A 13,709-nucleotide genomic window follows, 5' to 3' on the forward strand; every position below is an offset into this window, starting at 1 on the left:
TGTTAGTTCCCTTATTCTTTGTCTGTCAGAAATCCAGACCACATTAAGAAATACTGAAAACATTAACAGACATGGTAAACACTTGCAGAGAAAATGCATTGATTAAAGTATTCTTTTTATAAGAAACTTCTTCTACTGACTGTGGATCATTAAAATCAGCTAGAAGGTGAAGGTATGTTTTCCAAGAACATAGACATATTTCAGATTTTGTATTCTCAGAAGCCTTTAATCTATAGATGCTTAATTAATTTTTTTCAAATGATGAAATTTTTTGGTATGACTCAGTGGAACAATCTTTAAACTGCAAGAGGATTTCAATATCTGTTTTTTTGAAAACACTTACATTTACTTGATTAATCCAAAGCTACAAAGGATGTCCCTGAGGCAGAGTAGTAGGTGAAATGTGCACTGCAAAAGCAAAGGCCCGTGCAGGGTCCCTTGCCCTGTAGCATCAGGATCGCAATTTGATTTGATTATCTGCTAAATTTATTTGTGAACCTATGAACGTAGTCTTAATTGTGACCCTGCCTTGACTCTGTAGTCTGTATTTGACTAAGGTAGTTAATTTACTAAGATAGTTAATTAGCTTAGTAATTTGCTTGCTTAAGTGCACTTACTTGTTCATTTTTAATAATAATCTGTTAAAAGTAGATAGAACGAGCTTATTCTGTCAAATTGCAACATGAGTCACAAACAAAAGGATACTGGTAAATTTGTGTAAGATATCTGCACATTTTTAGGACCTTCTTTCAGATTATGCCTAAGTGTTTTGATGTTCATAGTGATAAAGTATTTGTGACCTTTCGTCAGTCTAATCTTCTGAAGTGCTAGCAAAACGTTCAGCTTAATATTTTATTATTGTCTGACACAGCTAGCAAAGTCCTTGAGGCTCAGGGAATGCATGTAATTTGGAGACTAGACTGACTGTGGGTTCATAATCTCCAAAGATGCAGAAGGTCTTGTGTAATTTAAATGTACGCAATACAGGTACAGCGCTTTTGGATACTGTTATCACTTTGAAATTAATTAACACTTTGTAGCTCAATCTTCTCTTGAGAGCATTAATTCCATTTCAGGTTTGGGTTTTTGTGTATGAACTGACACCCCACTACCTGCTTCTACTTCCTCTAGATTTCTCGTCCCCTTCTCTTGCATTAATTTATGAGTTATACCTTCTTCTGTTTTAGGCATTGTGTACCTCCTGTATCTTCCTACTTCCCAAGTTGTCTGAATATTTCAGTTCCTTCTCACATCTAATTAAGATCCAGAGCTTAGATACGTCTCTGCCTGTCTCCCCTGATGCAGATCTGGTAAGCGTTGTCAGAGTGTGTCAAACACACCAGGTTAGAAAGATTTAAGTATGGCAGCTACTTTCTTTTCAGATGCATCAGTAGGGATACCATCCCTTCTACACCAGAGACCAGGTGTAAAGCGTTCATTCAGAGGAAAGAAGATTGAACTTCAATTCCTGCTGGTCAGGAGATTCAAACTCAAATATCCTCTAGGAGTTTACCTCAATCACCAGGCTATGGAGTGAAGAAGAAGGGTTTTCTATGCCATAATGAAACAAAAAAATTAAGGATCCTTGAGGTAAAAACAGTAAATGAATGTGCCAGCCTGCTGCTGAGAACTTGAAATTGCTTTTTTGAGGAAGGGGTAAACATAGATTCAAGTTCCTCTTCAAAACCTGTTCAGTTTGCATCAGTTAGTGGGTAAATAATACGAAACATTTTACATAGCTGTAAGTATATGTGTGCATTACCATCAAGCCTGTATCCAAAAAGGGGAGCCATTTTCTTCTTTAGGCTTTAAAATAAAATGCATTCTGCTTCTCGCATCCTAGAAGATGTCCAGTGAGGGATTCTGGGCTGTGGGTTCTGAGAAGGCGTTTCATGGTATCGCTAAGGACCTTTAAGCTCCTTGAAATGAGACAAGAAATAGGGAGAAGATAGAGCCTCGATCCACCCCATAACAGTGTGAGCAATGAACGTCTTCCTTACAAACATTTAGCAGACACTCCATGCAGCAGTATCACAGAAGAATGGTTTATTTTTTTAAGGATGAATTTGGATTGAGATATATGTTACGATTAGGAAATTTGAGTGATGCTTAGTGAAAGACGCAGAATAAAGCCGGGGGGGGGGGGGAAGGACAGGATACAAATGGGAGAATGAGGCTGCAGTCATAAGCAAGACATGATTTGCACCTTGACGGACGTTAAGGGAACCTCACATTAATTGGCCTGGTTATGATCTCAGCTTCTCTGCTATAATTGTTTGCTTCGGCAGAACTATTCCTTGTTCACCTTGATATAAGACACAACAGAACTAAGTCTCTTGTGTCAGTAGGAATTAGTGAGGTGTAAGGATTACAAGAGCAGATAAATGTTTTATTAACTAAGTACTACCTAGAAGTTCAGGAATTTTAGGAAGTTTTGCTTGCTAAACCTGGAGAAACAGTGCTTCTCTGCATCAGGTGTACTGTGGTTTCTGACCCACTCCCAGATCCGTCTGTAGTGAAGGCAAGACCAGCATATCTAAAGTTTCTTTTTTTTCTTTACTATCCTGTCAAATGGCCTATCTGCCAAATGTACTCTTTAGAAAGGTTCTTAAGTATTTCATTATATCCTTGCACTTTCCCTAACCCTTTTTCTAAACTGGTCATGACCGACGAACTTAGACCTTTATAGGAACATCCTGAAAAAAGACTCTGTTCTTGCAATATTGTAAACAAAACCACAAGAACCAAAAAGAACCATAACACTAATATTGATTACACTACAAAGTTTTCTGAAGAAAAAAATCAAGCATGCTAATATTTTCACAATAATCATCGAGTCTGGAACAGGAAATTCATACTGACAACATTCAACATTCATACTGAACCCGCATAGTACTGCATATCAAAATCTCTGCAACATTAGATGTTCTGCAAAAAACCCACCTGCCTTGTTCTTCGTGGTTGTTTCTGTTTGCTACTTGTTGCAAAGACTGTAACCAAGGAAAATAATTGAATAAATGCTAGCCCCAGAGCATAAAAAATGCATTTTTATTCACTGAAACCAGGTCCTAAGAATGTCTTATTCTCTAAGTATTTAGATAAACCTACCTGTGTAGATGTTGGGTGCTTTCATGGGATAAAGAAGAACCACCTTTTTCCTCAAAATTTTCCTGAGATATCAGGAAACTGATGTAGAACTGTTGTAGACTGAGAATAAGGAAATCCTTTTCTCCCCTGCCATGCCTTGTTACAAGCAGCAACTTTTCTTGCTAGTCCTTGGTCCATGGGGATTGCTGCATCTGTACAGACACTGGCTGTGCAGCTCAGAGACTGTAAAACTTGTTATTATTTGGTACTCTGGGGAAATGTAGTAGTAGGTGAAGCAGAAAGTTTTTTCAAAAATTGCCAACTCTATAAAAGAGGAATACCTTGCTTATTCAGTCATGTTACTTGTAGCAAGATTTAAATAATAATAATAAAAAAATAGGCCCATAGATTTAAAAAAAAAGTATCAAAGTTATAAAAAAGTTAAACAATAAAATACTTTATTAAAATTTATTTAACAATAAAGATTCTCTCTAGCAGTTTCAGCATCTCAGCTGGCCTTCAGAGCTGGCTAGTTGACAAGAAAAATCATTTCAGGATTAGCATGTCTTTGAGAGTTCTTAGAGCTATAGTTCTCCAGCTCGTATTTTTGAAGGTGTTTACTGAAGTCATTCAGGCTAGGGTTTTGGGCAAGACTTTTCTTCCTCAGTCTCAGATGAAATCTCTGCATCTCTCTTTTCCTGTTTATTATCTTGTTCTCATTTCCTGTGAATTAGTATTAGGACATATCTGCTAATGCAAGAAACTAAGTCCTTTCCTTTCTCTCTTTTTCCTTAACGTCTGTTGATTAATATCTGTGTACCTTAATTAGCACATTCCTGGCTTCAGGCTTCTTTCTCCTGTTACTGACTTCTAAGAAGATACTGTTAAAATAGTATTACAAGAAATATCTATGCTCAGTTTTCCTACTGGATCCATAATTTTATTTTATGCTTTATGTAAATATTAAACGTGCGATAGCAGATGGTGAAACTGGGAATAGGTTGCTCTGACTGGATAACAATCCCCCACCTTCCAATCTTATAGTTTTAGGGGGAACCTCCTGGAGGCCCTGCCTATGCAGAATTTACGTGCCAAGACACTGATTCTCGTTAACTATCCATTCGTAACTGTGAGTGGCTCTATCTGTCAGAAGAAATGCTTTAGACTAATGCCAGTAAATAAAACTTTTTGGATTTTATTTACTTGCTTCTGCATTTGTAATTGGAAGCTCTCCTTCATCTCTTTCCTCAGAGTACTTAACTGTGTGCTTGGCCCTCTCTTTGAATGTTGTCCTTTGTTGGAGCTGGAATTTATAAGTGCGTAAGTCTTGCTTCTTAAGAAATCTCTGTCAAGAATACGTTTTGATCACTAGTATGGAATGTAAATAAAAAAAATCAAAGATTTAATTTGTGTTGACAATGATCTTCCTTTTCAGAATCATACAGACATAGCTGAAATCTGAGCATGAAGCAAAAGACAAAGAGGTATTTGATCCTTTTGAAGATTTAAACGGGGAATGACTATCACAGCTTTGTTTGTCATTCATGAGCTCTTCATCATGTCAAGATTTTTAAACCCACATGGAGGCAAAATGTCAGTTTTTTTCAACAACTTAATAGTGGATCCTTTTAAAATTCATTTGTCCTAATACTGCTCTTTCTCTCCCTCTCTTGTATCTTAATTTTGAGTTTTTTTTGCCTTCTTCTTTGTGACAGTGTTCTAGCCTGTTTTGGACACTTCTGACAAAACTTACATATGATTCAGTTCTAGTGATTAAGCAGAGTGCCATCAGGAAACACCAGGGTGATAAAATTTGATCTAAATGTGGGAGATCCAGTTTAACGGCCTGCTTCTGCTTGTGACATTTCCCCACATATTTGCCCATACTTGAGGAATGCCCAGAGCACAAGTTATTATTTGAAAGTGTGCCACAGCGCAGCAAAACAGTCAATGCTCTCTATGCTAAGGAACAAGACTTCAGAAGAGAATTATCACACGAGCCCCCAGGTTCACCAACGCAATGACGTTTCAGCACTCATCTTCTCCCTCCGCCTTCTCCAGCCCTGGATCTTGCTCCCTGCCGCATCCCCCTGCAGTGCTGCAGGTCTGGCGCCCCAGGCTGTGACCGGAGCCTGGATCTCCTTCCTGCCCATGGTCCTCACTGCGTGGCCTCTGTGTCACGTTAAGCAATGTACATGGGTAAAGGGTCCTGGCCCCAGAACTGACCCTGTGGCTTCTAACACCCACCCAGCATCAAGGATTGTAGCACAAACCACCCAATCAATGCTGTGCTAACGTGAGCTAAGATCTAAGTGCTGAAAGTGAATATTTATGTTCCTGGCCAAACTGACATCTAGATGTTTTAATGAACTGAAGATACATGCTGGTGCCAAAAGAAGTTCTTCTAGGAATCTGAGTCATAAATTCCTGTTGAGAAAATCAATTATCTGTTATCTGATTGTTTAGAATGATTTAAAAATAACTATGATGCTATAAAGTGATTTGGGGATTTGTCAACTTAAAATCATATTTCTGCTTACATTGTTCTGTGGTAATTATAAGTAATAGCAAGTCTATTATAAACTAGGGAGCAAGAAAAAATTCTCTCTTCTCTCTTCGGACTTGTTTATGCATCAACGGCACATTGATAAGTTCTCTGTGGTCAGTTTTCCTCCATGTTTTTTCAGATCATTGAAACAGACGTAAGAGGGAAACACTTATGAGCATGCTTCCTCCAGGTCTCTGATAAAAGTTGAACAGGACAGGTCCCAGGATAGGTCCTTGTGGTACTACACTTGTTACCAGCCTCCCAGTAGAATAAGACCCATTAACTGCCATCTGAGCCTGATCATCCAACCATCTTTTTAATCCATCCAGTTGTCCACCCATCCAGAATGTAATATTCACGGCTCTTCCCTTCTACAAGATGAATGCTCCTTCTTTATATATTTTCACCACATAATTCTCATTCTTTTCCTGCATTTCATGAAATCCTCTCTTGTGAATCAACAGGCAATGTCCTGGACATTCAGAAGGGAGACTCAGGAATATGGATGAGATGCTGGAAGTAGACATGGACTGTGCCTGGTTGCTGTACAACTTGAGGCATGCTGCTACCTGTTCACAGCAAGGAAAAGCTGCTAGGGTGATTGTCATTGCTTTTAAGCTGTCTCTTCCTGATGTACGACTGCTTGAAGATTTCTTCTTAGAGGAACTAGTTGTTTAGTTTGGATGGATGCACAGGGGAGATCTGGTACATTTGCAGTGTGGAAGAACAGGGAACAAAGGTCTGAGAGTGAGCTGGCAGGAAACAAATTGACAGTATAGACCTATTATAAGGAACTAGTAAGAATAAGGTGCTACATTTCTACTTGTGTCATGACATTTGGTGCTTTTTTAAAAATATCGGTTAATGAGATTAGATGAATCTGTCCTCAACTTTTATTAGTCCTTATATACATATGCATTTTTTCTTATCCTTCATGAATGTGAAAACTTAAAGTATTAACCTAAGATTCAGCCTTTCCTCTCCCCATTGAATCAGAACTCTGTATCATTTAAAAATGTATTTTAAACCAAAGTTATGATTCTGATTCATTAAGGTAATTAAAATGATCAGAATATGTATGCAGCACAATGCTTGCGCAGGGATGTCAGTGACTAGGATGATCATAGCGGAAACCCTTTCATGTAGGATAACGAACCCCTAGAGCCTCGGCTGAGCTGTTGCACCTGCTTGGTTGAAGGCTGCAGTAGGCTCTTGGGTGCCTGCCAGCCTGAGCAGCCGGCCGGGTTGCCCCGGCTGCACAAAAGGGTTCTGAGAAAACAGAATTTGTCTTGATGACCTGAAGGAAGGTGCAGGCTGGTGTGAGGGTGGAAGAGGGTGGCAGGTCCTCTGGTACCTTTTCTGGAGAAAGAAGGTGGCAGGGAGGTTCCCGCATGCCTGAGGAGCTGCATTTGTCATGGTGCTCCCGTGGAGGAGACCATGCTGCCAGCCCTTGCCGCTGCTTCTTCTGCTCCTGGCACTACAGCACCTCATGAGTGTGTATCCTTTCCCTGCAGCGTTAGCTGAACTGACTCTGCTCGGTGGTTTGCTGGGCTCCTACTGCTCTCTAACTTAGCTGGGAATTTCACCATAAAATTGAGCAAAGCTCTGCACATAGACTGTGGCAGAGAGCGACTGCATAAACACTCCTGGCTCACGTGTATACCCAGAGGTATACACTTCTCTATACCTACTTCCGTAACACAGCCAATTCAATCCCAGTTTAATTAGCTTCTTTACAAATGACTTAAATTTTCATGATAAAATATTTACAGAGGAACTTTGTTTCAAGCATTTGCTCCCAGTACTCTCCCTCCCTTGCCACCATTTTGCAACAGGTGTTATAAATATCATAAAAATTGCATTTTACCATTCTTTAAGGTATGTATATCATTGTAAGGAAAATCTATATTTGTACTGCAGGAAGAGCTTTTAAGGTAATATGAATACACTTTAAACTGACAAAGCATATTCAGCTCTTAGGGGAAAGTATTTATAAATTTTAAAACAATACTGTGAATAGTAGACATCATAAATCATTAAAATTTATTCATACTAAGATTTTTTGTGTGGACAGTAATATGGAAGTTGTTAAAAAACCCATATAACATGAAATGTGTAATATATGATACCATTGAAAACTCAGAGATGAAAAGATTAAAAAGAATATAGCTCTCCCATCATGAGTATTTTTCTTTCTGGAAAAGCAGAGAATGGAATAGTTACTTCTGAGCTGCACTTGAACTTAATAATTTGTTTGTGAATATAGCAAACTAGAGACCAGTGTTCAAAACATTCTTTTCTTTTCTCTGTATTTCACATCGTTCTCAGGATTACACTTGGGAATAAGTAAAAGAAAAGCAAAGAAAAAAAAGGGGGTTCCAGAAACTACCAGTACTGGCCAAGCTGTGCTTCACTTGGTTCAAATGAAGACTCTGCAGTTAGATTTGGAAACAGCAGCTCCTGGCTAACATAGTGCATCTGGAAAAATCCTACCCTATTCTATTTCTTCAAAGACCATGAACCCATACAATCCAGGTGGGAGCTGAAAATCTGCTGTCTTAAAAAAAAAAATTAGACAGATTTAAATACAGTCAATATTTAGCATCTAAGTGGCCACTGTAGAGCTCTCACACCTCATGCAGCTAGTACCATCATCAGGGACTTAGTCTATAATCTTAGGTTTGGAATGGCCTAGGGTATACAATGTTAAGGCAAGGCAGATTACTTTTCTTTCACTTTTTCAGTGACCTCAGGTCAGAGAATTTATGCAAAGGAAGGAGAAACAGAAACTACATCTTCTAGATAAAGAAGAGGAACCAGTGAAAAATTTCAGAGTATTTTCTGCTTGTAGGCACTTTGAACTAATCTGGTTAAAACAGTGTCTGGTGACAAAACTCACATTCACTTCAACAGGGATGGAGAGGGTGAGATTTTACTCTACAACTTTTCCTTCCTTAAATGCTCTCAAAAGACTGGTGGTCCTTTCTGAGTCAAACTTCATCCTGTACAAGCAGAACAATTATTGCATCCATTCTTGTTTGAAAACCCCATGAAAATCCCTGAACAGTGGAGAATCTGAGCTCTAATACCGATAGTTTTCCATCTGTCACATTGAGTTGCTAAGAAGGATTAGAAAATAAAACTAATTTACTGGAATTAAAATGAATTAAGTAATGAATGACAGTAAATTACAGATGAAAACAGGGAACACTATCTCTGAGAAGCAAAAAAAAAGTTTTACTTTTAAATATATTTGACTTCAAAATGAGTATTCTTTTTATGTTGCCAGCCTTTACAAGAGATTTATTTTAGACATTTCTTCTTGTTGAAATGATTGTGACATTTACACCTTGAATGACACATATCTCTGGCACTCATCCAATATCATTTAGTGTGGCCCAATTATTTTCAGTGATGAGACAGGGGCAGCTGAATGTGTCGCATCCATCCAAAGGCTATACTAGCACTGCTTCATTAGGCTCAAGCTGCATGCCCAGGGACACTCAAAGCAGTTAAGCATCTGGGCCAATTTAGACTTCCTTGTTTCCAAAACTTTCTTTAAATATTTTACATCTTCCCCCACCCTTCTCCCAGCCTCACCAGAACACAATCCCTGTCTTTCAATCCCATAGTGCAGAACAGATATTAGCATATTCATATTGTAGGTCAGCGTGAACGGATTTTTGCAAAGTGGCTTGAACATTGAAGGATATGCAGTGTTATTTTAAAAGGAAATATATTCACCCATGTGCAAAGTCTGTTTTGACAAAGTAAATATTTTGTCAAGCAATAAAGCATTTTGGGGCAGCCTTTGAAAGCCAGAGGCAGACTGTTAAACTGCTGTGTTTGTACAGGCTTGAGTTAAGCATGCGCACAGAAATTCCTTGTGTGTGAATGTGGGCTGCAGCTGCAGTTAGAGGAGGGGTGCAGGAGAGGGTTGTTGTTACTACACTAGCTGCCCTAGAGCATGCAGGAGATTATTCCTCTTTGATAAAAGTGAACTTTGTACTGTATATATGTGTGGGCTCAGCCTGGTATTGCTGGCATGTGCTGCACATGCACTTTGTATAGTAGGAGAACTGCCTGTTTTTGGTTCTGGTATTGTTGAACCTGCTTTGGTACCAAAGGATGCACTCAGTGCCCTTTTGAGATTCCTTCTAGCCATTTTCTCCATGATTACTATAAAACTCTAACTTTTAGACTTAATATATCAAACCTCTAAAATACCCTAGAGAGCTTTTGTAAATCACTCTGTTCACTGATTTTGCATTTGATTTTTTCAATTGTTTTTTGTTTGTTTGCTTGAGCGCCCTACTTAAGGGTGGCAAAGACAGCTTTGAGCTCAAAAACTTTGTGTGCAAAATGCACAAGCAAGTGTAATTCCTCCTGTTTGACCTTTATAGGGGAACTGATAACATTCTTCTCCGAGGAGGATAATTTCCTTCCCCTTCCTTTACACCTTTCTCTTTTATGAGCTAATGTCCTTCTCCTCAGGCATCTATAGTTCCACTACATCCATCCATCATCATCCTTAAACACTTTAACTAAAAATAACAAAAGAGATGCTGCTTACTCAGGTGACATAACATTTTCCCTGAAGCTGCCTTCTTCAGAAATGGAGATTTCTGAGGTTCCCTTCATTTGCTGTCCCATGGACTGGAACCAGCCCTTTCGTGTTGACTTTCTGGAAATTTTGGGGGGCTCATTAGGTTTCTCAGGCTTTTGGAAGGAGGAAAGTTTGTGCAGGGTGTTTGTCTTTAATTGTTTATTCATTGTATCTTCAAAGGGGTGGGGCTGATATGTTTATTTTTATGTATTATTTGTGCTTTAAATAATGATAAGTTGTTCTGGGTTTCTTCTTTATGCATCTTTATATGGAAGTAAGATATAAATGAAATTTCTCATTCAGAAAAAGCAATTTAAAATATGTTCTATAGAAGAAGTGAGCGAATGGAACTAAGATGTAGAGCATAACAACTGTATTACTGTAGGATTTTTATAATGGCTAATAGAGTAGGCAAATGTGACATACTTGTATAATCAGTCATTTAAAGTATTAAAATTAAAATTGTAGAAATTATGTGGATAGTAATCAGTTTTCATTACAGTTCTTTGCACATTTCAATGCTATAATTAGATTGTGGCATCTGTCACTGCTGATTAATATGTAGACAGCTCTATCTTCTCACCAAGATTCACTGTGTACCAAGTCAAAATTTCCATCATCTAAAAATATGAAACAAAAGTGGTAGTAGTTTGGGGGTGTTAGCTTTTCCAGTGTGTAATTTTGGAAAGGAGGCTCTGCTGTGTAAAAATTCTCTAATTAGTATTTCTCCTTATACCGTCTGAGTGAGAATATCCCAGCAGCATCTGTACAGTTCCCTGTGAGCAGTACTGGGTTGAAGGAAACTCAGCAGTTCTTTCTGGGCTTAGAAAGTAACAGTCAGTTAGCCTTTCTTAAAGCCTTTTGCTGTAAGCTCACACATTTTGGGTTCAGTAGTCCATGAAAATCTGTTCTAACTGTAGGAAGAGAAGAACCCATGAATAATAACAATCTCTTCAAAACTGCAAAAGATTTAAATACCTCTGGTGCTCCTACTGTGGTCTACAGAAGTTTGATTTCAGCCTCAGTTGTATTAGCTTTTTTTTTTTTTTTTTACCCATATTTAATATTTTGGCTGTTGTCATGAAAAGCTCTCTGCCATAAACAAATGACAGGTATAATGTCCCTGATCTGTTCCCTCAGCCTCTGGGATGCCAGAAGCTGGGCAAGCTTAATTTTTGCAATGACATGTAATATATCTTATCTACAGAAAGAATGGTGGCCTGGTGTAGGGCTGCTTAGCCACTCTCTTGTTTCTCTTGGGAACTCTGCTTGGGCTGTAGTTTCATGATTTTCTGGATGTAGCAACAAAGGTAGCTTATGAAGTAACTTATCAAGTGGCTTCTCTTATTGCGTGTTCCCACTTCTCTGCCAGATATCACAGTCTCCTTGGCTGTACTGGTAATTTTTTTGTGTCTTCAGTAAAAACTGAACCACGAGTTCTGATCTAAGCTAAAAGGTAACCCTTGGAACAGAAGGCACAGGCAGCAACATCTGGGCAGAATTGGGGATGAGATGGAACTTTTTAGTTTGCTTCTTTGCCAAGATCAGAGTGTTGGGACTCTGGCCTCAGTCTAGTCATCATCGTACTATAAATCCCAGGGAAATCAGATAGGCACAGCTGTTAAACCAAGGCATACCTTGCATGTGTCATTTCAGGACTGAACATCAGCCCTCAACCCAGCTTTTAGGAAATTTGCTTTGTGTTAGAGGACCTATTTGGACTAATTTCGTCATCAGTTTCTAAATCCAGGCAAAATTTTCACTTATTGATAATCTTCCCTGGACCAAAGATGTGTTTTCTAAAAATGTAGATCTTCATACTAGGAAGTTAGGAGCCAAGTGCCACATGTCCTTGGTGAATGTCAAAGAATGATGATAACTTTCAGTGTCTGACACTGATGAACTGGCTTTCAGCACAGAGGACAACCATAGCTGTATCTGGTCATAACATGCAGCCAGCAAAACACTTCACAGGGAGTGAGAGAGCAGCTTCTCCCAGACCAGTCAGGGTAGTGGAGTCTGTTTGTACAGTTATCGCAGTGAGAAAATTGTAGGGGTTGCCCCTCAAATTTGTGTATGGCCTGTTCAAGTCTCAAGGAGATAATTTCTCAAATCTTTTTGTCCTTGTAAGCTTTAGGGTTCTAAATAGTGCATGTTTACAGACAGCTATGAGGATCATTACAGTCAATGAGCAATTAACTGGAATAAAACAGTGAACTCAGGTTTTGAATTCTTAGTGTCTGGCACACTGGTAAATTGGTTGTTGAGATAAGGTAAAAAAAACCCTAGATAACACAAGGGAAAGAAAAGGTCAGTGAGCTGACTTTGATTTTAACTTAAAACATCTGTTTGCAATGCTCAGTCTTGATCCTAGCTTGCCAGCCGGTAGAAATAAAAGGAAAGGAAAAAACCTCTATTTAAAGAGGAGAGAAAAAAAGCCCATAGTGGTAACGCTAGTGCTGGTCATGATAGTGTATGAAGTATTGGCTTGCAGTTTGATACAGTCTGCTGTAGGAAGACTTGTTTTCCCTTTTTCAGATGCAGCTTATATACATATATATATATAATATATATATGTGCTATATACAATGTGGCACAGCAGAGTAGGTATCTTATCAGCTTTCCAAGGTGATTTGGCTAAGAGAAGTGTGTTTTATTACCCAACTGTTGTTTTGTTCTTAGTGCAAATAGTGGGAATTTCTTGTGGGAGGTGGCAGGGTGAGATCGTGATGCCTATAAGTTTGTTGGAGAAGAAAATTAAATGTGTTTTTAAGTCCTTTCTCCAAAGTCCCACTCTCTTGAACATCGATGGATTGGAACAATGGGAGTGACCTCTTTAGCTCTCAGCCCCGGGATCATCTAAGGCAACATTTAGCCAAAAGCAGTCCTCCTCGCTCCTTTTAGTCAATGCATTGGACTTCTGTGACTATAACCCATATTGTAACGATTGTACACCTACCTTATTTCAGTAACTTTTGACGTCGAGCAAATGAGAATGATTGCTCTTGGTGCTCTCTTTGGTAGAGAAAATAGTATTATCTACCCTTCCTGTCCAGGGCTTGCAAATCAAAATTTTTCTTCCCTTCTACAAAAGGAGCTAATTACAATATTTGAATCTGAACTTGCACTTTAACAAAGTTGGTAGCAACCATAATTTTGTTTTAGATTCTTCTCTCTGCAAAGCAAAGATCATAAAAGGAAGAAAAGTAGACAGTGTGACCATGAGTTTGGTTAAACCATTTGAAAGCCAGTGAGACCAAGCATGACACTGAAAGTCAATGAATTTGTTTCTGAGTTACTCTGATGTAAGCACTATTAAAGGCAGTCTTATTCAAGTCTGAGATCAGGAATCTAGCTGGCGTAGAAAATTTCAGATTTCAGATTTAACAAAATTGTAAATAAATAAAACATGTTTTATAATGATTGCATTAGGCAACACTATCTTATAGCTTCATTATATTTTTATAT

The sequence above is a fragment of the Apteryx mantelli genome, chromosome 2 (genome assembly GCF_036417845.1).
Source record: "Apteryx mantelli isolate bAptMan1 chromosome 2, bAptMan1.hap1, whole genome shotgun sequence".
NCBI lineage: Eukaryota > Metazoa > Chordata > Aves > Apterygiformes > Apterygidae > Apteryx > Apteryx mantelli.